Here is a 25,709-nt window from a genome sequence, read left to right on the forward strand (position 1 = left end):
AATGGGTCTTTATCACAGCGAGAAAATTTCACAGCTTAAATAGGGCTCCAGCTGACCCCTTAACAAAATGTGTACTAGTTCAGTGAAAATGGACGTGACACTAAATTCTGATACTATTAAATGAATTGAAATTAAGAAAACAAACAAGATTTACAAATGCCAGAGGATCCTGACTTGGCACCTGTAACCGCAAACATGTGGCGGGGATAAACATGTCTTTTGAAATCGCAATCCTCCCTCTATACATCAAAGAAAAATAAAAACAAACAGCAATATGCAGAGTTAAACTCAATTAAAACTTAGAGATCGAAAACAAACCGACAGCGCCATGGCTAAAAAAAGAAAAAGACAAACAGAGAGATTATAGTACACAAGATATAAAGAAAATGAAAACACAACACATTCCGTATCCAGAACAGATAAAATTAGCTCTTTTAGAAAAAAAATCAAAAGAAAGAGTATAAATAACAATGTCATTGTCAACATGAATTTATTTCAATCATCTAACGCGTCAGTTACTTTTGGTTCTTACATTCAAATTATTATCTTGTTTCAAACTTCGGTAAACACAACTTACAGCCACAAGTATTACTTTCGTTTGTTGCTAAACCACTGAAGCGATATAATACTCTCAGGTCTTTCTTGTAGTCTTTTTTGGTTGATAGGGATACGGGATTGATATATAACATGCCGCATTCTGTCTATGTTTTATTTGATGTGTTTTTCTTTGTTTCGATCTTCAAATTAAATTGATTGTTTTGTCTTATGTTGTGTTACATGTAGACATGTAGACGAAATCAGGAGCCTGTAGTTCAGTTTGGGTTTTGTTTTTTGTAAATGGTTTTGTTATAAATTATACAGTTAGTTTTCTCAAGTGATTCAGTTGATTTTAATCATGTCGGTGTCATTTACCGACTTTATATACGGTATGCGTTTTTTCTTATGAATTGTTTAAAGCCGAACGGTAATGGATTTGGGTATAGTTGTTTCCTTTTTTTATATAGTTAACGATTCAACAAAGATACAGTTTCTGTATTATTACGTATTGTTTCTAGTACACAAACGATAAAATTGATATACCAGTTATATGTTTGGGAAACATGTATGAAATAAATTTGACTTTTTTTTGGGTCTTACTTTATTTCGAATAATTGATAAGAAGATATTATCATATACAAGGTTTCTTCAAGCAGAGTATTGACCTCTACCTAATGGATTTTACTGGTTCAAGATACATGGCCCCTGTCATGCCTGTCTTTAAAATGTTTAATTTTGCAGGTTTTCCATTTCCATTTAAAAAAATTAATACAATATGATAGTTATTCATTAGTTAAACTGTAATATCTAAATTTTGTTTGATTTATTCTGTGTTGCTGCGTTACGTCTTTTAACTGATAAAGATGTTTTCATATATATAAATGAATAGATAGTCAGCTTATGTGTTAGTTTCATCTCATCAAATGAGTTAAAAAGAGAAAAATATCGATTTAGAATACCAAAAATAATTGAAATGTATAGCCTCTAGTGAAGGAGACTCGAAGTATTATAGATGAACTTTCTCAAAAATAGAAATCAATGACGCTTTGTAATTATTACGGAGAACTTTTATATCATCAGCTTAGTGGTCAGTACTTCGGAACCTTTTTTATTGATAACAAGCCTCCCTAAAATTGTCCGTTTATAAATTTTCAACTTATAAAACATAAAGGTTTCAACTCTCTAAGGCAAAGTTGATCTTAGATGAATTTTGGTGTTTAATGTCCTTTATCGCATAGTTCCTTATTAGGATAGTAAAATCATTTCTGATCTGTGTCTTTGGCATATGTATTATACTGAAGAACTTTAAATACTAAACTTTGTATCTCGGGATTCACTATATGTAGCCCTTTTGTGTAGACAAACTGACATTCATGCAATAGATATTAAGCAATGAAAAACGTTTGAAGCATTTACAACAAAATTAAAAGGTATGCAAACAAAAAAATTAAAGCCAGAGCAACATAAAAATGTTCTACAGCTCATTGAGATCTGCATGATGAACACTGGCAGGGACTGATCTTCTAATCAACAAACAAACTTTTAAACTGACCAAAAGGCATTTCTACCGTCAACTTATACGTTTGGCTCCTGTATATCTGAATGAGTGCAGCCTATGGATAATTATCCTTATCTTATGAATATTCGTGTTCTCTTTTTTATTTAAACACGTCTATAGTATAAATGTTTTTGAAATAGCTGATCCGGTTTTTTTAATCTGCTCTTAGACTAGTTTTTCTGTTCTTTTATCGTGTTTATTGCCGGTGAATTCGTTGTTTTGTGTGTTGTTATCATTTTGGTAAATATGACGAAGTTTTTCACAGAACATTCAAGGCATTTAAATTAGCAAACATTATATCGTTTAACATTGTTTCAAGCCTGCAACATAGTTTGGCATCATTAGAATTCAAATACGTACAATAATTCAGCAAAATATTGAACATTGTCAATAGCTAGCTGGCAATGTCAGTATTGGTGACACATTTGTATTAAAGTGTAATATAACCAATCTAATATTGAAACTTTTCCCGTCTTTGTGATATGACGGATGTTCTAAATGGCGTTAATAAAAATGTATCAGAAAATCTTGTTGAGATCAACTTCAGTTAATGATACCTTTGCAATTATCACAGGCTACTGATGCGGAAGTTCTGGTCAATGAACGTTAAAGAACGTACAGGATAAATACTACCATAGAGAGTATTTGATATGGTAAGCGTCTAGACTGTCAACCAAACGTTAAAGTAGAAACAGCAATGAATATAACGACCCGATGCTTTATTGTAGAATCTCTGTTCCAGGTTTTGCCAATGATGAATCAATGATCATTGAAGTAAATTATTTTTTCACAGAACTACCCTGAGTTTTTTTCTTTGTACAGAACCTAACATTCATAATATGCGATAACGAAACATTAAGAACTAAAAGTGCATCTTTATTTTAGTTTTATTTCAATATGAAATAATACGATGTAATATGTTGGCTAATATCACAACTATTCGACTGGATCCAACATACTTTGATGTAAGCAACAATAAATCAGTATACCCGGCCTCCAATTATAGAAAAAAAACTATTATGTTGTATAGTCAACAGAAATGAACCCCTATTTGATAAGATATGAATCAATTCAAACGAGTGCAAATTTCTTTATTACTGTTATTGCGGAATATCCTCAAAAATGTTTTCTTCAGTTTCAAAACCAGAATTATATGTTGATAGTGTTTCTCCTCGCTCCTGAATTGTATGTTAGTATAAGCCTTCGTTGTCCGAATGCTAGGAGCATGTTAGGACAATGTGTAATTATTTTTCTCCTCATTTTAGTTCAAGTTTTTTAAGACCTTTTATGTTTTAATGTTAAGGGTATGTTATAAACATGTGTCAATATATTTGATATCATTTTAGTTTACATATTAAAAGCATTTAAGAACAATGTGTCACTCTTTCTATGTTAAAATATGTGTCCCCTTTTGTTCCTTTTGAAACTTGAACATATAAATTTAAGAATCATTTGGTGCTTGTTCTACCCCTTTCAAGTCCAAAATATAGAAACGTGAATGTGTCTTTATTTATATCCTTTTAATCAAAATAAATGGAGGATGTGTCACTATTTATATCTAAAAGTTCAAATGTTAGAACTCATTAATTTGTAATGAGCATGTGTCACTATAAGTCCTGTCCCTTTCAAGTGTTAGGAGCACGTTATGCACTACTTCATCTACTGCTATAAGATTATCTAAACGTTTCTTTGTATTAATTATTGTTTCATAATCATAATATTCCTATTTTTATATAAGAAAACATTTAAACATAAACCAATTGTAATGCACCAATCTACAATTCATGCAGATAACTTTATGGACGAAATTCTGCAAGCACGAACTAAACTTGTCAGACTACTTTATTCTTAACTAATTTAGTAGTATTTTATTAGGACAAAACAAAACTATACTTTACTAAATACCACAGTTCAGTGACTTCCTACCGCAAATTAATCTAATAAACCACAGTAAAAGACGACAAACCGAACAACAAGACCCTTTATCATATGGTTTAGAGCTATCAATCAAATGAAGGTCTTTTGTTAGCAGGCAATAATACAATAATCAAATGTATGTCTAAATTGACACAGCGAAGACAATGTTTTGTTAAACACAGATATTGAGAAGCCGTCAAACTTTTATAATTCTTAATGAAGACCCGATTATGTTCTCAACACGAGAAGATTGAAGACGTCCCGTTAATAAGATTGTCATAATGTGAGGAAACTCTCATTCTGTCAAAGAAATTCTACAAAGTACCAATCAGTCATAGACAATCTAATAAAACCGTATTTTTTATCTCTGTTATACTTTTTAAATGTTTTGACGTGTCTTGGAGGCTAATAAACTAACTTGACATGCGAACTATGATAGAAAAACGAAATGCACTTCTCTGGGGTTTTTTTGGTCGTTTCAAAATTAAAAGGATTGTGGGTAGTTTCGTTGTTCGTATCCGAAAGTAAAAACCAAGTCACGTCATTGGTTAGATTTTCATAGTTAAGCACGGTGTAAATAATTATCAAAGGTAACAGGATTATAATTTAGTACGCCAGAAGCGCGCTTCGTGTACATAAGACCAATAACATCACTTAGGTGTACCCTTGTGAACACTACCCCGAACACAGAACAATCCGAAACGGCGAATTCTTGTCTATTTCGTAATAGAATAAAGACATCAGGTTTAGTCTTCTGTCTGAGTTGTATAGTGAACAAACCTTTGTTTTCGTTATCGATGACGAACATAAATTGTGGTATACAATTCATATAAAGTCTTAATATATTGATTATATATAAACTTTTATATCATATTTATTCTTTTAAGAAGAGCTGTAGTGGAACTGAATAAACTCATCAGATATACCAGGATTCCATATGTACGAAAGACTCACCAGTGACGCTCGAATCCAACAAAGTTTAAAAGGCACAAAAAAGTATTAATTTGAAGAGCATTGACTGACTTATCGTGCACTTAAATGTATATGACGAATTAAACAAACATGTATATGGGAAGAAATTGGGGAATGCTGAAAAAGTATGTCGCGCATTCCTTAAAAACATCTTTCCAGCAGTGACCACACGCCGAAAAAGTAAGCAACTGAAGCTGACCGTCCGCTCTTCATCATTGAACACAACCAATACCACATATTATACCATTATATAAGAAGAATCAATAAAAATTTCAAACGACAAAATTAACAACCTTATTGATACACAAAACTAAACACGAAAACCTGTAAGATGAACACCAACAAACTAAGCTGAAGGGCGGAAGTTCTATAAAAAATTACAATATTACTGAAGAGTACAAAACAGTATTAATTACACATATAGCAGTAATCACTAGCAATATAATTTTATAGATATGTTGTATTTTAGTAAATATGTCACTCGATCCGCTCCTTTGTGTTACTTAAAATAATCATACAGGGTCATTGACCATAAAATGATTTACAGTCTTCATGTGATTCTTAAAAGTGTTTTTATTTTGTCTTAAAAACCTCATACGATATTTTTACACTTCCGTTTGAAAACATACAGTGCTACCGAAGCTGTCTAAATTGTCCATTACTATTCCTAGAATACTTTCGATGTACTGCTTTGTAACGCCTATAATGGATTCTTTATTGGTTATCAGTAATTATGTTTATGATGTTATTGCAGATGTTACGTTTTATTTCTTCGATGGTTAACTATATGTTAACCGAGGAATATAAAATTCTCTTCAATTTACAATTATAGTTTTGAATCTTATTAGAAGATCATTTCAAAAGTCAATTAACGTATTTGTACTTTGAATAAAGGCAACAGTAGTATGCCGCGGTTTGAAATTCATAAAGCGAAAATCACAAATCCGGGTTACAAACTTAAACTGAGGAAAACGCATCAAATATAGGAGAAACACTATGACACCAGGGAAACACAACATAAAAATGTAGCACACACAGACACGAACTGTATTATAACAATGGCTATTTTTCTGACTTGACACAGGACATTTTGAGAAAAAAATGATGGGTTGAACTTGGTTTTGTGGCATGTCACACACTATGTCTAGTCAGAGCTTTTTATGATACATATAGATAATCAGATCTTTTACACATTGATGTCGTAGATCTGCAGCTAAGAGTCACAATATAAGCGTTTAACGGTCTCTCTATGCATAGTAACCAAATAATATGTTTATCGTTCTCTTGACAGTATGTCTCCCCCTTTTAAACCAGTCTTCACTTGACAAAATTAAGCTTTATAATGTCTGCCCGCAGGTTGTGATCTTGCTGATACATTAAAGTTATAGAGCGATTAATCAGTGTTATATAAGTCGGAGGCAAGGACGATTTTGTGAAATATTGTTATCTTTTGTTCCTTTGGGGATATGCAAGTATAATAATTATACTTACAATAATGGTCACACTTTAAGGTAAAACGGAATATCATGCCGTTCTAATTGTTTGTATCCCAATATTGTCTTTCAAATTTATGCCTTGCGGTTATAAAAATTTAGGTTGAGAATCATTCCAAGCGTGTACATATTGTGTTGTTTATTTATTAATTGGACGCATAATGTCCTGGAGGAAGTATATAAGAACATCAGTAGAAAGAAGTACCGAGTTAATTGTAATATTCAGAAGGAATAATATGAGAAAGAAAGTAGAAAGTAGTGCCAAGTAACTTGTAATATCCAGGAGGAATAATGTGAGAAAAAGTAGTAGAACAGCAAACGATGTAGAGCTTTTAATAGATCATGTTCAATTTTTGATATAAGTTTTCAAAAAAAGAAAATAGCAAGGAAGGACAAATAGAGGTAGAGTGTTTAAAATTATGATGCGTTCCAAATAAAAATGAATACCTAATAAATTACAACGACTATGTAAAGGCATCAAAAGAAAAAAAAACATTTGATTTTGTAATCCTGTCGGAGCAAACGAATTCACCCATGGTTTTTGGTGAGGTTTGTGTTGCTCAGTCTTTACTTTTCTAAGTTGTACTTTGTAGACCATTGTTGTTCTTTTTATTTTTGCCATGTCGTTGTCAGTTTATTTTCGACTATGAGTGTGAATGGTCCTTTTGATATATGTCACCTCTCTTTCGATACAAACGGGCAATTACGAAAAAGAAAAGAAAGATAGAAAACATTATGATCTTACGGAAAAATTGACGATAAGTCATATTTTCATACACTTTGATGAAATGTTAAGAATGTCGCACGAACATTAAAAACAACGTTTATTTTTATCACTAGTAATTCTCTATTCTTTTATATGTAAATATCGATATTATTACTATCGATGTAATTCCAGATGTTACAAACAATATTTATTTTTATATTATCATCAAATTAGTAGAGGTTGTGAAAGCAAATTTCAACATCATTGCTAAAAATATGCACAATCAAAAAGCATTCGCAGAATGAAATCCAATAAGTAAGATTGACAGTAAAAGAATCGTAACTCCAAAACTGCACAATAGTTTTTTTCCATACATATTTCATAGAAACAAATTATGAATTCTATATGTAAATGATGTATTTGATACAACTATTTGCTATTATTGATTTCGAATGTGTTTAATACAAAAGGTTTATACATATTCAAAATGTCATTTACATGAATGATTGTGTAATATCCATTTATGATGATAGTTATCAAAGGTACCAAGATTATAAATTTAGAAAGCTTTCCCAAAAATATCCTTATATTATTGCAAAGCTTAATCTTTCAAATAGTTTTTGTCTATAATGTACGTAGATACAGATATTGTTTTCATTATCTTGTATGTTGCAAGCGACAGTACGTATCATTTATATCTGACAATAAAAATAATCAGAAATATTGTGCAAAATGTTTATAATTTCCTAATTTTTTTTTTTAAATCCCCTTTTGACCCTGAAGCATTTTCGCACTCTAAGATATGCTTAAATCAAAGGCTACCATATTTATCTACACATTAAGATAAAAAAAAAAAAAAAAAAGTAAGTTATATTAGACAATTAAATTTTCAAATTTCCCTTATTTGTTACCGTACTATAGTTGTCTGTGTAAGAAAAAAAAACTATACATACTATTTTTTGAAGTGGTTTACTTTCACAACATTTTACTTGGATGGAGTGTTGTCTCATTAGCACTCATACCACATTTTCTTATATAGATCAAGCCTTATTGATATAATATACTAGGAGATAAATTCAAAAAGGGGAAGTCCAACTAAACTGTCACGATCAAACGTTATTAACAATATAATCCAGGGGGAAACAGCTGTAATATATCTGAATCTCTATAGGCATTATCTGGAGAAAAGAGTTGATTCAATTGGCATAAAAAATAAAACATTTAATATATTCAATATGTTTATTATAATTATCTAATACATAACTATTTGCCAATTCATAGGTAACAACAAAATAATTGTGAAAGAACATTTATATGTATCGATTTGAATTACTAGATGAACATACATACACACTTATTTATTGAAGATCAGACAAAAGTTTATCGTTACTTAAATCCGCATTAGACATGCAATGTGTGTGATAATCGTCTAGTTTCGTGGCCGTTGGCATCAATTCGACGATGTAAACGTCTAGATATCCTTGCATCGCTGAATTTTTTTATTGGTCCCGAAGAAGACGTCAGTCGGCGGACAACCTACTTTGTGTTCGTAATAAATATATCCAATCGTCTGCAATAGAAGTAAACTTTCAAAATAATAAAGATATATATAGATTATTACATTGATACAAGTGGATTATCGGATTTATCCAATCGAGATAGTTAAATTATCAATTTTAAAGTCTGGGTCTCGTCGAGGACTTTTAAATTGATAATTTAACTATCGAGATGGGATAAATCCGATAATCCACGTGTTACTATGTAATAATCTGTTTCTCTAATGATTAAAAGAAAAATTTCCTTTTTTTCTAAACCAAAATCCCCTTCGAGTGCCTTCCATTTTCCACGAGGTTGTCAATTTCATGAACACCTGTTAGAACATTTTGGTCATTTCAGGGAGCTGAGAAAGGTTATGAACCTTTGACTCAGCCAATCATCTTCTGAGATCACCGGTGGTTACGTTGATTAAAAAAAATTATACAATGGGTTCGGAAAGGGATATATTTCCATAGAATTAGAGAAATTTATAGATATTATAGAATAACACTTAAATTACTGTAAGCCTATAATTTATTTTCAATTTCATTAGTTATTGACAACACATATATTGCCTTCATCATGTTCATCTAAAACACATGCGTGTATGAACAATGCATTTTATTTCAGAAAATACGAAAGTTTCGTTTATTGATAATATTTAATAAGCAATTATTACACAGTGATAACTTGTTGAAATTGTATTTGCTCTTTCTGTTTCGTCTTTTTCTATGTATATTATGAAACTCACGTCACCGTTATCACCTGATCCGTTAGTTTTTGCACGCTTAATTCAATGACAAATTGAAAGCGATTGTTTAATGAAACGACAGACCGGTCGCGGTATTGTTACGTCATCTGCTAGTTTAAACACATTCTATTTTTCAAAATAACAAATGGATCAGACACAAGTTTTACAACTTAGTAATGTCATATGCTGCTTATCAAAACGGATAGTTTTTATATAATTATCATTTGGAAACGTTGTAAGCGGTTTGACAGTATTTAGCAGATATCGAAACTTTCTGTTTTGTGTGTCACATATGTGGTAAATAGCGTATTTTGAAAACATAAAACTTGTTGTTGGTTTTGTTTTTTGAATCAATTTACTCGGGGTTTTTTTATGACTGACTATATAGTAGGTTTTGTGTTGGGGTTTTTTTTTTGGAGAGGAAGGGAAATATCTCATAAACCGTGCAGAGTTAAATATTATATGCTTACGACATTTAGATAAAAAAAAAACTATTTGAAAAAGTATTTCAGACTAAATTTATTATTTGTCTTGATTTAAGGTATAAATATTTCATCAAATTTAAAAGTGTTCCTTTATGGTGTTTTCATGGTTTTACTTATTCATATAACATGTATAATAGTATGTGTTTTTAGGGGGGATTTTTGAAACCGTGCCGTGCATAGTGAAATTTTATATGCTTACGACATTTAGATAACTAATTTGAGAGATTATTTCAGACTATATTCTCTATTTGTTTTAATTGTAGGAGTATAAACAGTTCATCAAATATCAATATCCGGTTTTACTATTTCTTATAAGAATAAGAATAAGAATACGAATACTTTATTAATCCAATTATGGACCCTTGTGGGTTTTAAATTTCATACAATGATTACAATGATTTGTGTTATAACAATGAAATAATAAAATAAAATACATCACAATAGAACACTGAACAGTTATTGCATGCACATGGAACAGAAAGTAATATGGGAGACAAGCAATTTCTGTAAGGATTATTCCCTTTTAAACATATATGGTGTTTTGAGCTGCATAAAAATGAAATGCAGCCCCGACTGATTAGATATAAGGGTAGTTTTCTCCCATGTACACACAACAACCAATTTCTAGATATTTATGTATATAATTATGTTTTTTTTACAATTACAAGAATATGATAAGCAACTTAAAGATTTGCCTGCAGTTTTTTTTTAAATGCTTATATAAGCATTTACATATTAATAGATGAAATATGCATACACATAGATAGGGAAATATGTATTTAAATTTAATTTTTTTAATTTAAAATATATATGGATACTCTAAAAGAGATTTAACCATTTACAGAATTTGTGGATCTCAATTCAAAACTCTGGATAAGAAAATACTTTTTAAGTATATGTTTATCTTCAGTGGTCATTAACCATAAACATTTTGATTTGAAGTCTAAGTTCTTAACATTTTGACAGTCCTCAGTCCTGAGCTTGTGCAAACAATGATTCCCGACATTGATTATACAATGGACAGTTTATTAATAAATGAAACTCATCTTCTATATCATTATGAGAACAAAAATTACAAGTCCTCTGTGACCTATCTATAGGTTTGTTCTTATGTCGCTCTTTTTCTACTCGTAATTGGTGGGCACTGATGCGAAATTTACATAATATTTGTCTTGATTGAAAACTTTGAATATCAAGATATTTTTCCATTTGGAAATTTCTTTTGTGAGAAAAATATATATCTAGCTTTCCAGTAACATTATCTTTATCATTGTACCATGCTTTTAAAAACAATGTACTTTATTTGGCTTTTTTAACTTTTTTGGATTCGAGCGTCACTGATGAGTCTTTTGGAGACGAAACGCGCGTCTGGCGTGTATATAAAATTTAGGCCTGGTATCTATGATGAGTTTATTTATAACTTTTTCATAATAAGTTGTTTTAATCTATTAATTGAATAATCAATACAATATGTTTCTTTCAATTCAAGCTTTTGTAAAATAAATTAAACAGAGGAATACCATGTCATAGTGTTTTTTTCATGCATATTTTTGTTACATAAAAACACTTCTTTCAAAAAATTTGAGAAACAATGATGTAATCTATGCAGATTGCTTATCATAGATATAACAATATTAAAATATATAGGAAATCTATCTAATTCTGATTGTACAGCATTATTTAAGCCTAAAATGTGCTTACAGAACTTTAAGTTCATTTTATCAGCAACATTATTCTGGTATATTTTTTCAAGTAAATTTGTATATATATATTTGGAAACGCTTTTTATCTATTTTCATCTATTTTGTTTTATTCTTTTAATAATTATCGTGATTCAAAATTTAACATTGTTAAAGATGGACGACTTTTTTTCAAAATGTTTGAAGTAGATGATAACGCATTCAAAGATGTAACTTTGAGGAATATTATTATTGATTCTTTGAAGTTATTATTTGTAGAATCTTTGTCTATCACAGTAGATATTGCTAAGTTATTTGCCTAATTTTCTTAAGTTGTGCTTTTATGTAATTACTTGCTTGCAGCATTCAATCATTATTCTTTTATCTGATAAAATTATAGGGACTTACTTTCAATATTTCGAAAACGCCATTTATTACACAGGACACAAAGCCATTGATCTTTCTGACTTCTTCCACTGATAAAGAAACACCAAGGTAAATTGCTACGGCTAATGACATAAGACCTGCAATTATATAATAATATATATTTTGAATGAAATTAGTTCATTTTATAAATATAGGAAAATGTGGAATGAGTGCCAATAAGACAACTCTCCATCCAATTGTATAATTATCTTAAATGGTTGTTTATTTGATGACACAAACGGTTTTAGATTTAATAAATCAATTATTTTATAATTTAGATCATTCATCATTCTTTTTTTCTTTTTTTTTTTATCTTTTACTGGTTTTTCAATAGTCAGGTTTGTACATACTTCTTGATAAGGGCATGAAGGGTTTTATATATATATATATATATATAAGTACGTCTGAGTCAGTGACAACCCTACAACAGATGTATCCATCGGATCGCCATCAATGATGGTGATACATGGCTGTGTACATAATGTATATACAACTCGTCTAAACATCAACCCAACAATGTTAGATCTGTAAATTTGCTTTCGCAAATTTTTGGTTCTTCCCTCGCCGGGATTCGAACCCATGCTACTGTGATATCGTGACACCAAATCGCCTGCACTGCAGCCGTCCCGCTAGACCACACGACCACCTGGGCTCTCAAAAAAAGAGCTTTCGGTGGGCATGTGTTACCTTTCCACGTCAGTTTTAATCTAGCGGCGTACTACAGTACATGATATATAAGGCATGAAGATGTTATTGTTACAGATCAGCTAAATTATCTATAGTAAAGGATCCTACAAATTAATGTAAGATACAGTCACAGAAAATAATTATATTCATAAGTACGTCTGAGTCAGTGACAACCCTACAACAGATGTATCCATCGGATCGCCATCAATGATGGTGATACATGGCTGTGTACATAATGTATATACAACTCGTCTAAACATCAACCCAACAATGTTAGATCTGTAAATTTGCTTTCGCAAATTTTTGGTTCTTCCCTCGCCGGGATTCGAACCCATGCTACTGTGATATCGTGACACCAAATCGCCTGCACTGCAGCCGTCCCGCTAGACCATACGACCACCTGGGCTCTCAAAAAAAGAGCTTTCGGTGGGCATGTGTTACCTTTCCACGTCAGTTTTAATCTAGCGGCGTACTACAGTACATGATATATAAGGCATGAAGATGTTATTGTTACAGATCTGTAACAATAACATCTTCATGCCTTATATATCATGTACTGTATATAAATGCAGTATACAATATATATTCCTGACAAACCTACATACAACCTACAGATTACACCATACACCATTTTGTTCTACACCATCCAAAATTATCCATAATGCAATTTAATTACAAAGAAAGCGTGCGACTCGATTGTTTTCAATTTAGTAAAAAAAAGGATTTTTTTATCACAATATTTAAAGTAAATGTATAAAATTAAAAATCCGTTTTTATCAATATTTTGCATAGGTTTAAATTTTGATATAATTTGTTCAAACCATTTCCGATCTCACGTTACACAATCACACCATTCCTCATACACCAATGCATCATATACCAAACACCATAACCCCATACACTTTTGAGAAGATTACACTATCCAAGGGCTTTAAAACCAGGTTGAACCCATCATTTCTACATAAGGCAATGCCTCTAGTGATTTATGTATATAAGAGTTGGTTTCCCTTCTATTGATGTTTTTGAGCTCTTGCTGCGAGTTTTCCAATTTATAAAGGTAATTCCGCTTTGAAATTTCCATGGAACTCGGAATTTCTGTTATTTAATTTCCGATCTCACGTTACACAATCACACCATTCCTCATACACCAATGCATCATATACCAAACACCATAACCCCATACACTTTTTGAGAAGATTACACCATCCAAGGGCTTTAAAACCAGGTTTAATCCATCATTTCTACATAATGCCACCTTCCTGACTTGGTACAGGGCATTTTAAGAAAAAAATTGTGGTTTGAACGCTTAAATGGAAATGTTTATTATTACATTAAAATGACAAAATTACATGACAGGACTACAATACAAATAAATTGGAGAAAACATAGGGGAGAGAAACAAACGAATAATAGCCATAAAAAGATACCAGGTTAACGTGCGTTACGTCCACACAAGACTAACCAGCTACGCTCAGTTGAAAGGACAAAGCTGAAGAGCACTGCTGATCAAACGTTCAAAACGATTAGGGTTATCCGCCTTGGACAAGAACTATTACTTAGAATAATTCATACTTTTGCCAAACTTACCCTTATTCTATGTGTTTATTTTTTCTATTTGTTTGTTGTCATTTCAACTAGCGCTAACACAGTACATTACTTTAGGAAAATATATTTTTGTTTAAATGATATGTAAATATCAATAAATTGCTGTTTATCGCAAATGTTACCAGCAACGAATTATAGAATTTTATCGAAATTATGCAGACGGATCTTAAAAATTGCGTATTTGTATCACGTTTAACATAAGTTATGCATATATCTTAATATACCACTTTCGAGTTCATCCGTCATCGGAAAAGACTTGTCAATTATGCCCGCCTTGATGACGTCATTTACCAGATAGAGGGATCGCCTGAATACATGTACTATAAACGTTCATGAAGCGTTTTAGTTATCGTCAGCAGGATAAACTAATAATAAGGTTTGTTTTGTAAGTACTTAATTACAATTCCCAAATGACAGCAGTGCTTATTGTCAATTATATAAATGACATTATTAATAAATATTAGAATTTAATTTGCCGAATTGTTCGTGCAATATAACTTTATAGTTATCCAGGCCACTCGCTCAACATTGGAACGGAAGTGACAATGCCCCTAAACGCACGCATGATATTCATTGAAACCAGAACTTTTTGACGGAAATGCATCGAACTCGAAAGTTGTCTTTTGAATTAATAAATTCTCAAATAGGTGCATCTCTGAAATTATAAATTAAACAGATATCCTTCTTTTCTATAGTCGCATACATATGTTCAAAGTCTTTAAGATCATTTTTAGTACCAATAAACAAAAGAACTATGTCAATTGGACATGCTGAGATCTCATGAACATATTTAACCCCGCCGCATTTTTGGGCCTGTCCGAAGTCAGGCGCATCTGGCCTTTGTTAGTCTTGTAGTATTTGAAATTTTAGTTTTGTGTGTACAATTTGGAGTTTAGTATGGCGTTCATTATCTCTGAACAAGTATATATATATATATGTTTATGGCCAGCTGAAGAACGCCTCCGAGTGCGGGCATTTCTCGCTGCATTGAAGACCTGTTAGTGACCGTCTCACTACACTAGTAACCCGAATTTAACTTGATCGGACAAAAACGCATTAACGCTGTTTAAATGAGATTAATCGTCATTTGATAAAGATTGACAAAAATTAAAAATCATTTTTAATTTGTTTCAATGCATATCAAATCATTTTAATGCCAGTCAAATAGATTCGCTTGCAGTCGTTCAATTTAATTCAAGTTGGCGGTAAGTTACGTCAAACAAATAGGCCACGCCCCCGTTAAACTATTTCAAACTGGTATTAATTCGTTTTAAAGCGTGTTGAGACCCGAGCTTTTACCAGGTAAATCACTCAAGCAAAACAACATCGATGTATCTTTCGTTTATTTGTTTCAAACTTTATCGACTTATATATATATAAGTGCGTGTATTCTTATTAAAGTCATATACTTCACAATTTAAACAAATAAATGATCAATACACGTAACATATAAGGAATTTAAATAAAACAATAAAATATTGATGCACGGTTTAAAAGATTCAAAACTTGTGAATCTGTTAAAAATAAAATATTTAGATGTTTAACATATTTTTAATTTGCCCAAATGCAGTAGATCTTTATCTCACATATTCGTTTCAAAACTTGCTGAGTGCTATGAAAAATTGTGACATGTAAGTAATGTATGGTCCATTGCAATGACTTGCGAAACTTTAGGTATTCCTGTATATTTCCGTTTCTCTTTTTCTGTTTTACTATAGTGTACTCGTAAATTAAATATAGACACGGAAATTAAAGTAACTTCCAAAAATTATTTATTTTTCACATAGTTTAAATCGATGTATCTTATATTTTCGGTCAACAACAAATATTCCCTAGCTGTATATTGATATATGAAATAGCTTGTAATAAAAACAATGTTGTGTTAAATAATAAAATTAATGAAGATACTGCTGACATTTGTTGAATTTAATAAACAGTTAAGTCTTGCACAACATTGTAAATGAAGGAACAGCTCAATAAACTTTTAAAACTGTGTCAAATTGTAATATCGGTCACTGACACGAAACGGGCGTAAATTGTGGAAAACAGCACAATACGAAATTGTGAATTGGGGTTCCGATTTTGTACAGTGATTAGTGTGCTGTCGTGCACCGTGACGTACACAAAGTCTTGCTATGAACATATATTCTGTTTATATGAGATAAATTTTAGTCTGCGATAACGATGGATTGGTTGATTTAAGTTTTACATTAACTATATTTGAGCGGTAATGTCTTAATAAAAACTAATTGTCGTATACATAAAATATTTCATCTAGGTGCTTTCGTTGAAGTTCGCGTTACATATCAAAATGAATTTCATTGGTTGGAACGTTTGCAAACCTTCAATCCAGGTGTTCTCATCGAGGTCCGCGTTCATGTTTCAATTCAATACACAATATTTCATCTAGGTGCTTTCGTTTAAGTTCGCGTTACATAGTAAAATGAATTTCATTGGTCCGAATATTTGCAAACTTTCAATCCAGGTGTTCTCATCGAGGTCCGCGTTCGTGTTTCAATTCAATACACAATATGAAGTCCAATATGGTAAAAAAAGAAGAATTTTAAACTCTACGATGTCCGAGTAAATAAATAGAATTTAGAAAATAAAACACTTTTACGATTCTTCCAACACAATAAAGATACTATCCTTTTCGCCGATGAATAATTATTACTATAATATAAGAACTAGGATGTGTATACTATTCAATTTGGGAACAGTATACCTAACAATATATATGTTCCTGATTTGATTTATTCCTCGAGAAAATAAATTTGATTTATTCACTTAAATCAATAATTGATCAACTTGAACTTTGAAAAAGTTACATTAATATATCTTTTCGCATCCTTTAATTTAAGGACTAGTCCGCATATTTCGTCTGTTCTCGCTTCAAACCAAGCCATCATAAATACATCAGAGATTACTAAAATTAAAGCATTTATTTAAAAACAATCCCCATCTAACTTCAAAGTATGAGGTAAATCGATTATTTTACGCTAGCCAAGCAACCAACAGACAAAATAAATCTTGTCTCCCGGATCGAGACTATATATAGACACGGAATAAAAAATATGGAAATAATAGCATGTTAGCTATAGATTGGTTACAAACACATTTATGCAAACATGAAGCAGCTGTTTCTTTACTGAACTGGTCAGTGGTAATACAAAACCAGGGTTTCAAAAAGATGAAGAAAAAAAGAAAAAGACATTTAAAATTTATAAAAAAGAAATCAGAAATAGTGTTTAACTGAAATTGAACAAAAAAGAAATTATAAAAAATATAATCTATAATATGTGAATATTTATTTAAGAATGCTAACAATAAAATGAAAGAAAAATATGTGATGCTTAAGAACATTGACCTGGGCCGTAACAGCCTTATGTTGGAAATTTTAAAACAAAGTTGAAACAAAGGCTTGTCTTCATATCAAATTGTTTTCACGGCGAATGTCATGCAAGAATCAAACTCCCATTACTCCGGTGTCGCCCCTGCATGTTTTTGCGTGATCCATGCATGTTTCTGATTTACTTGTCTTTTGTTGTTCATTTACTGTCCTACTGTGTGACTATAGTCTAAGTGTAAATTGTCATTTGAAATACTTGAAACTTGCTTATACTGGTTGGTTACACGTGAAACTTATGATAATGGTTCATGCATAAATCACCGAAATTTGGTAGACGTTAAATGCACGTTAATTTTAAAAATAACATTATTAAAATAATATCTTTTTTCTAAAATTTAATTAAAATCATGAAAAATACCTTCATATTTTTGACCAATGAAATTCATTTTACTATGTAACGCGAACTTCAACGAAAGCACCTAGTAGATGAAATATTGTGTATTGAATTGAAACATGAACGCGGACCTCGATGAGAACACCTTGATTGAAAGTTTGCAAACATTTTAACCAATGAAATTCATTTTGATATGTAACGCGAACTTCAACGAAAGCATCTAGATGAAATATTTTATGTTTACGATAATCAGTTTTTATTAAGACATTACCGCTCAAATATAGTTAATAAAAATTATATCAGAGCAACAATGCATAATTGTTTCTTTCCCATTCTTGTTTATTTTAATAATGTTATGTTGATTTTAATTTGGTAGGTAGACTTATATTAAATGTCCTAAACGTAAATATACGTTTTTTTTTAAATGCATTAGACGTAAGATAATGTCGACTTAGAGTCAAGGTCGTAAAACTTAAATCAACCAACCCATCGTTATCGCAGACTAAAATTTATCTCATATAAACAGAATATATGTTCATTTATAGCAAGACGTTTTGTACGTCACGGTGCATGACAGCACAATAATCCCTTTACAGAATCGGAACCACAATTGACAATTTTCGTATTGTGCTGCTTTTCCACAATGAACGCCTGTTTCGCGTCAGTGACCGATATTACAATTTGAAACACAGTTTTAAAAGTTTATTGAGCTGTTCCTTCATTTACAAAGTTGTGCAAGACTTAACTGTTTATTAAATTCAACAAATGTCAACATTATCTTCATTAATTTTATTATTTAACACAACATTGCTTTTATTACAAGCTATTTCATATATCAATATACAGCTAGGGAATATTTGTTGTTGACCGAAAATATAAGATACATCGATTTAAACTATTATTAACTAACTAAGTAACTTTAATTTCCGTGTCTATATTTAATTTACGAGTACACTATAGTAAGACAGAAAAAGAGATACGGAAATATACAAGAACACCTAAAGTTTCGTAAGTCATTGCAATGGACCATACATTACTGACTTGTCACAAGTTTTCATAGCACTCAGCAAGTTTTGAAACGAATATGTGAGATAAAGATCTACTGCATTTGGGCAAATTAAAAATATGTTAAACATCTAACTATTTTATTTTTAACAGATTCACAAGTTTTAAATTTTTTAAACCGTACATCAATATTTTATTTTTTTATTTAAATTCCTTATATGTTACGTGTATTGATCATTCATTTGTTTAAATTGTGATAGGTATATGACTTTAATAAGAATACACGCATTTATATATATATATAAGTCGATAAAGTTTGAAACAAATAAACGAAAGATACATCGATGTTGTTTTGCTTGAGTGATTTACCTGTTAAAAGCTCGGGTCTCAACACGGTTTAAAACGAATTAATACCAGTTTGAATTAGTTTAACGGGGGCGTGGCCTATTTGTTTGACGTAACTTACCGCCAACTTGAATTAAATTGAACGACTGCAAGCGAATCTATTTGACTGGCATTAAAATGATTTGATATGCATTGAAATCAATTAAAAATGATTTTTAATTTTTGTCAATCTTTATCAAATGACGGTTAATCTCATTTAAACAGCGTTAATGCGTTTTTTTCCGATCAAGTTAAATTCGGGTTACTAGTGCTAGTAGCCCGAATTTAGCTTGAACGGACAAAAACGTGTTAATATAAAAAAAAAAAGAAGATGTGGTATGATTGCCAATAAGACAACTATCCACAAAAGACCAAATTGACACAAACATTAACAAATATAGGTCACCGTACGGCGTTCAACAATGAGCAAAAACCATACCGCATAGTCAGCTAAAATAGGCCCCAATAAGACAATGTAAAACAATTCAAACGAGAAAACTAACGGCCTTATTTATGTAAAAAAATGAATTATTTAAATGAGATTATCATCATTTGATAAAGAATGACAAAAATTAAAAATTATATATAATTCATTTCAATTCATAACAATTCATTTTAACGCCAGTCAAATAGATTTAGCTGCGATCAATCAATTGAAATACCAAGGATTTGTATAGTTAGAAGGATTGGAATCTCGCGGTTTATCGTAATCTCTTCCGCGGCGAGACTTCGCACTACTCGCCACTACTTCTACATTTTGTACTCGTCACTTACGATATCGGAACGTAATTTTTGTACACATGTATCGAGTTGTTTTCTTATTTTTGTCACGTATAGATAATATTGTTATGGTTACGGACTTTATTCATTCTTAAATGTAATTATTATTGATTACCACTTAATTTTCAATTGACAAAAAGCGTAATTTAAGTGCTTTATTTGATGGACATTGTAACGCAATGTGTATTACGACAGTTGACAATGTGTTTGTATGAAACTTCTGTAAATTTTTATTTTCAGTCAATTGCCAAAGAAATGAAAACAAAATCTCGTTCTTGTAAATGATGTCATTATAGCTATTTTCAATTTCGGAAACTATCCCTCTGTGGGAAACAGGTGCAAAACCATATTTGTGGCAAAAAAGAATTGACCACACATTACAGGACGATTCACTGCATAATTTGCGTTTTATATACATGTCAGTGGCTGATCGTTTTCATAAGGTTGGGACAAGTACTGTTAATGAGGGGGCCCAGTGCTAAACCCTATCAAACTGCCTCGATCTGCATGTTACTCTTTATGTAGCTAGCCGGTTCCAATCATCATAACCATGATAAAAGGCATTAAAGACATGTTAGCCAGTGTGTACTGCAAGCAATGTTTTTAATTGTACTATTAAATAAATAACATTACATCTTTAAATGAACTTTTCTTTCTTGTCAGAGTACTTAACTCAATTTGTGCATGAATTAAATAGGACAACCTTATAGTGTCAGCTCTCTGTCATAACGGCCACTCAAGTAGTCAATCATGAAATTATTCCTGTTATGTATTATACAGAAGTTAACTTGAAAAGAGCGACTTGTCATATATCAAAGAAGACTTCTTTCATCTTTTTCTGACTGTACATAGGAGGTAAGTAACAGCAGATTACATCAAGAATTAAAATAAAAGTCTTACTTTTCTGTTAGTAACTTTAATGCTTGCTAGGTCTTAACTGTGGCGACTAGATATTTATCAATAACTGTCTTTGTAAACATGACAAAAATGTTTAATGTCTAACAGTAGATACTTTTTGTACAATTTTGGCTTGTATTGACTTTATAGCGCACAATTACAAATATACATGTAAAACAATAACCTTTGTCTATCAAGATAAGAAATAAAGATTGATTGAATAATTGCTTACCGGGACATCAACATCATTTGAACTTTGGTGAACTGAGCTGTCTCATTCGATTGACAATCATACCACACCTCTAAACTTTTATGTCTTAACTTTAAATTTGGTATACAAACTATTTTTTTTTTACATGTTTTATGTATGGACTGTTGGTTTCATTCATCTATTATACATGTAGACAACTAGTTTTTAAAATCTTCATTTGATATTAGATGGATAGTTGTCTCATTTCAATCATATCCTATGTGTCCTTGCTTATCTTACTACACATCCTCATAGACATTAATCACACAGATTTATATGAAAAACTGGATAAATAAAGTCTGTGACAAGAAAGAGAATAGTCAATATACCCTCAACACCAAGCAGATTAGGCAAATATTAAATGATTCTGGCATGTAAAGGAATTTAAAATATTCTATGATTTATTTTTACGTTAAAATATAGATATAATCTAGTTCAGCTGGTATCACGTGCACATGATTATCTATCAAGTCACTATCAAATTCCCCTACACACAAAGTGTAGCTCTCCATGTTTTGCTAAAAGAGATTGAATGTTAATGATCCAATGAAATACTGTTGGTATATCTTTCCATAGGTGATATTCGGAGGAACGTTCTAGTCAATAGTCGCATTAAGTTGTACCAATACTATTTCTATTTGAAGACCTGCCATATGTCAGTCCACATGATTAGTGCATGAATGGTCAACTGCTTAAGACTTTTTTGGGGACTTTTCTTGTGCCTGGCCTTTTCTTCTTAACATTCACCAGTTTGGGCATTTTGGAAAATACTGGAAAAAAAATGTGTAATATAGTTACATGTGGCACTAACAATACAATAGCATATGGCTTAAATAATTCCAATATCAAATCTGTCTTAACAATAGTAATATTCCCTCAAGATCTCTGCTCGAACAATTATATTTGCAAGATTTATGTTAGTTTTCTAATCTATGGGTTTATGCTACATATATGCCAGCTTGTGCAAATTCAGGAATTATCTACATGTAGCAATGTTTCTAATTTTTTTTTATATTTTCAATATTGTAGGATCATTTGATGTCGCAACCAAAAAAAATCATACTTTAATTTAATGGTGCTTGCTTAACTACAAACCTACATGTATGTATTTACACATTTACATATTATAATAGGTAATGCAGGACCTAAATGAATCATTAATTATGTAGCACATTGTCATAACATGCATGTGAGTGTTCAAACGACAAATTGAAATTTTCAAATCTTCACAATATTGAAATTAAACAATAAAAAAATATGAGAAAATTTAATATTGAGTGATTGAGGAAAAAAACTGGAACTATTTGGGTCTTTCTAAAAATATATATATATAAAATAACTGAATAATAGCCGACGATTTATCTTATGGGGTAATGGATCATAAAATTAAGATACAGTACACTACAAAATATAATAAATAACCAGTCTAAAAGGGTACAATATTTTTTTGCTTGACGGCTATGCATGAAGATACCTTGCAAGGCTATTTTTCTTTTTTTCTTTGACACCGTTGCAAAAAACATCTTGCAAGGCCTTTTTAATGTTTAATTTGACGCCGTTGAAGGTAAAAAATAATGTAGCCTTGTATAAAATGTTTAACTTGTAATGAGGGGGGATAGGACCTTTATCGGGACTCCGGGATCGGGTGTTTTTAAGCTCGGGATTTTGTGATTGACACTTTCGGGATCCGGGAATCCTTTTTTTCGGATTTCGGGACGATGGGATTTACTTTATTTAAATTCGGGACCTCGGGACTACGTTTTTTTAAGTCCGGGAGTTCGGGATCAGGACCCCTCCTATCCCCCCTCTGTAATGCATGTGATCTGTGGTATAAACAGATAGAGATGAAGGGAGTCCATAACAATACCATGCATAATAAAGCTGGGTGGTAATGATTTATAATGAAGACAAAAACAGCACTACCTATGCATTATTTAGGCAGATGAGCTGTGTTGGTGTATTAACGTCAGTAAAAAAGTACATTCATTTGTACAGAACGACAACGTGATTTACTAAGAAGGTCAGTTGCCGGCATTGGGATGGACATTTGAAAAGCTTACCATCCATGCAACTATGGTGTTTTCTATGGAACATGGCTTGTTAAAATTGACGTTCAACTACTTCAAAACACATGGTTTAATGGTTTCATTTCGGTTGAAACAGGAAGGAAGTATCAGCTGATTATGACAACTGGATCCCCTCCTGGTAAATTGCGATTCATCTGAGAACCACATTGATATTTCAAGACAGAAAAGTATCACAATTACCTTATTTAGCGATTTGAGCTTTCTTCTATACACTTTATCACTTATGTTTTACGTTTAGAAACAAGTTTGAACATCAATCTAGGCCAATTGAAGAACTTTATTCAATTTTCCTAAGCCACCCCCATTTTCGCTCCAGAACGCCATTTTTGTTGTAATCAGCTCAAAGAAACGGAAAAATTAGGAAAACGAATGCATCAATCACTACGAAATTTACTCAATACACGAAGAAATCATAGACCTTTCAGAAAATATAAATTTTATCACTCATCTCCGTATTTTGAGGAAGGAGTAAAAAAATAGAAAATGATGTTAGGACCGCCCAATAGGCGGGATAGGGTGAGGTCACTTCGGTCATTATGCAAATTCATTCTATGGAGCCGTGTACTCTTACTGCGATCGTAAAAGTTATTTATTACACCAGAACCATTTTAAACTTCTTATTTCAAGCATAAAATTTGATAAATATGGATTGTAATACTTACATATCGGGTGTCAGTTTGTTTAGGTGATGCAAATGTCCGCCATTAATCAAGGTACGTTTAGCATTTTCCAGATGCATCACGGGTAATCTCACAAAATCTCGCGCCGCATAAGATATTATACTACAGTCTATGCAAAAGCCCACGAGATTCCAATCCTTCTAACTATACAAATCCTTGGAAATACAGATGGTGGTAAGATGCGTCAAAATAATAGGCCACGCCCCCGTTAAACTATTTCAAAAATGCGTTAATTCGTTTTAAACATTGATGAGACCCGAGCTTTGTACAGGTAAATCACACAAGTAAAACTACCTCGATGTATCTATCGTTTTTTTTTTGTTTCAAACTTTATCGACTTGAGTTAAATGCGTATAGTCCTGTTAGTAAAGCCACATACTTCAGAATTTAAACAAACGAATGAATAATACACGAGACATGTACATATATATATATATATAAATATATATAGATTGCCTAACAATGTAATTTTAACACACTATTTAGTATGTAAATATAAGAATGTTTAAAATATTTATAAAATGATGAAAATAAACGCAATATTTCGCTAGACCAACTAGCTTTATCAAGCGTGCATCTATCCAGGTGAAATCGGAGATGATAAGAAACTTTTGCAGCTCAATGTATATGTTGCACTTGGCTGCCTTGAAAATAAGAAAAATTTGCAGCTCAATGTCTATGAGCACGTGCATTTAGCTGCTTTGAAAATAAAAACATTTTGCAGCTCAATGTATATGTTGCACTTGGATTTAGCTACCTTGAAAATAAATAATTGGTAGGTAAAGTTAGCAACGTCCATTGGCCAATATTACGGGATTAACAGGACGATGCTTTGTTTTAAATTATTCTTTATCTTTCCTGTATCTTTTTTCGTCTTTTTCGTTAAGACCATCAGGTTCTAAAGTGTGGAGTTGGTGGATCCAAAAGTTTTCTCTTCTCCTTCTCGCCGTGGTTTCCCACTCGGTGTTGACTTCTATAATTTGGAAAGTAACATTATCAAAAGGATGTTTCGTTGAACGAAGATGTCTTGTGAGAGGACAGTTTTTGTTGGTTTTGTACGATGAACGATGGTTATTGAGCCGAATATTAAATTTGTCCATTGTTTCTCCCACATACTGAATGCCACAAGTGTCACATGTTAATATATAAATTGAGTTCTCCGTTTTACAGTTGGAATTAGAGTAGATGGTATAATTTTGTTTAGTAACGGAGCTGATGAAAGAACTGCTTGTATTGGCAGCTTTACAACACAAACAATTCCTTCGACCACATTGTCATGTGCTGCTATTTAAACGCACTTATAAATATATATATATAAACTTAATATTTTATATCAAATCAAATGTAGCTATACATGTATAATAATGTTTTAAAATGACAGTGCTTCGTAAGCCTATAAGGCTGGCTGAAATAACAATGTTCATATCATATGTATTATATAATGGCAATTCAGGTTGCACTTTAATAAATTATTTATTCATTCATTCATATATATATATATATATATATATATATATGTCTAAGAATATAA

The 25,709-nt window shown here is 31.5% G+C and overlaps 1 protein-coding gene across 1 annotated transcript in view; it reads right to left on the reverse strand.

Annotated features, from left to right (window-relative positions):
• Positions 1–8,458: 8,458 nt before the first annotated feature.
• Positions 8,459–25,709, reverse strand: part of LOC143058975 (E3 ubiquitin-protein ligase DZIP3-like) — a 79,930-nt gene continuing 62,679 nt past the window's right edge. The window contains exons 7-8 of the transcript XR_012973312.1: positions 12,043–12,158; positions 8,459–8,753 (exon numbers count right to left, since the gene is read on the reverse strand). The gene's annotated coding sequence lies outside the window, so the exon portion shown is untranslated. The remainder of the gene's footprint in view (positions 8,754–12,042; positions 12,159–25,709) is intronic.

The sequence above is a fragment of the Mytilus galloprovincialis genome, chromosome 14 (genome assembly GCF_965363235.1).
Source record: "Mytilus galloprovincialis chromosome 14, xbMytGall1.hap1.1, whole genome shotgun sequence".
Classification (NCBI taxonomy): Eukaryota; Metazoa; Mollusca; class Bivalvia; order Mytilida; family Mytilidae; genus Mytilus; species Mytilus galloprovincialis.